A 2401-nucleotide genomic window follows, 5' to 3' on the forward strand; every position below is an offset into this window, starting at 1 on the left:
AACATCAAGAAATGGAAAAACTGGTCTATTTTGTTGGATTGAACTCACAAGGCCTGTCACTTCAGTAAAGAGGTGTTTTGAATTGCTTATTTTAGGTGTTTTTTTTTTACTTATTTCAGTCTGACATCGGTGATGAGTTAAATGCTAGTGTTTGGATGAGGAAAACTAAAACTGTTTATACCGGTGTGCCAAACCGGTAATAAGCCATTTTTTATAATAAATAGATTTAAGAGTAAACTACAAATTTGGTCCTTGTGGTTTGTCAAAATAACATTTTTAGTCTATGTAGTCTTGAAATTATAGGATAACCATTGTGGTTTGTAAAAACGTCTAGATTTGATTCTTGCTTTTGAAGATTGTTAAAAAATTATGTTAAATGATGGCTCTTTTTGCCTCTTTATCGACTTATTTTTGTTTTCTACCCAATCAAAAACCATAGTGATCAAAATAATTTAGCTCAGTTAAAGGACAAAAATTGGATAAAAGAATGAAAATGTCCATGTATTTAACTCATGTTAAAGACATAGCCCAAATCTGGACGTTTTTACAAACCCTAATAACCATTTTGTAATTTTAAAATTACAAAGATGAAAAAAGTTATTTTTGACAAACCACAGGGACTAAATTGGTAGATTAAATCAAGTTGAAATACAATTGATATATGTAGGTGTTGGATTTTGTTATACACTCCAATTCAATAGATGATTTGATCGGTTAGTTTTCATCAATTAAATATTGTTATCGATTATTTAAGTTATATATATTTATTAATTAGATGGTAATTAGATCAGGTTGGTTCGGTTTATTGAAATATAATATGAATGTTAAAAATCTGGATCTAAATCTGTTCAATTATAATTAGATATATAGTTATGACATAGCAATTGCAAATAGATTGAATAACTTTTTTGCACAATCGTAGTCGGTTTACAAGGATAATTAATAAAAAGCAAAAATAGAGGTGAGTTACTACTCTTTACAAGTTTAACCACAAATTAAATTACACAAATTACCATTTTATCTATACTATATTATAAAATATTTAACAAAAAAATCTTAAAAACCATTTTTTATACATGAAATATTGTTTATTGATGCATATTACTTAAAATTCAAGATTACAAGTAATTTTGCGTAAGTACAATTTATCAAAACTTCATTTTTAAATTCGTATAACTAACTGCAAATAAACATAATAAAATATAGGATAAACATCCATTTTAAATATATAAAATTCAAAATATAATTAGAATAACCAATGAGTTATAACAAAATTGTTATCTTTATAAAAATTATATTGTTAAGTCAAAAAAAATTACTTCTTTATTTGACTTAAATTAAATTATAATAAAAAATTAAATTAAAAAAATGTAAAAAAATGAATTTTTTTATATTTTTTCAAGTATATTTTTACTAAAAAAATAAAAATGTTATTTTCCTCAAAATCACATAAATTGTATTATACAACAGAAACAGAAAAAATAAAATAAAACATTAAAATCAATATGTATCTCGCCTACATTGTGCAAGTACCCTTCTAGTTGGATCAAATATAAACATAAGCATATGCAACACAAATATAACTACAAACCAATTTATAAAACTAACGAGTCAAAAATATCGTCTAATTACATATTTCGTACATTATAATAACCCAAACTTATTAATGTCGCATTCCGATGTATAACTATCGCACTCAACCACAAGGGTATTACCCTCAACTTGAGCTTATCCTCTAAAGGTCAAAAATATCTGATGATCCAAAGAAAAATAAAAATCCTCTTGTGACCACAAAAGTTCAAATGCAGTGATTGCAAGCTATCCGCAAAACAGGAGGCCACTGTGGGATTAGTCATCTTGTATGACAAGTTAGATATCTAAGTTAATAAAAAAATAGCATTCTTGACATCCCAATATCTTTTATCTGAAAATAGTAAATCCATAACGAAGGATGCAAAGACAATATAATCTCTTAGATAACAATAAAAAGGCTGTTCGGTTGTGGCTTATTAGGTTGTATAGTCCATACAACTTATTTGCTCAGCCATTAATAACTGTTCGTTTATGGCTTAATCTATAAATCAGGAGCTTATTTGGACAGCTTGAGAAGGGCACTTGTTTACATTCCACCAAACTTTTTACTTAAATACCATTTTTTTAACAAACAATCTCATCCTCAATAACAAAAAAGAACCCCGCTTCCATCTCCATCCCTTAGGGTGCGTTTGGTATGCAGACTACATGGGATAGGACGAGACAAAAAAAATAGTCTCATGTTTGGCATGCCATGGTAAAAAAAAACATGAGACAAGGTTGGACTATTTTTAATTTTAGCGGAACAAATCTTAGGGGGTGTTTGGGATTGCTTATCAAAACGACTTATTGACTTATTTCAGTCTGG

This window comes from Cynara cardunculus (assembly GCF_001531365.2).
Source record: "Cynara cardunculus var. scolymus isolate 2C chromosome LG 8, CcrdV1, whole genome shotgun sequence".
Lineage (NCBI taxonomy): Eukaryota > Viridiplantae > Streptophyta > Magnoliopsida > Asterales > Asteraceae > Cynara > Cynara cardunculus.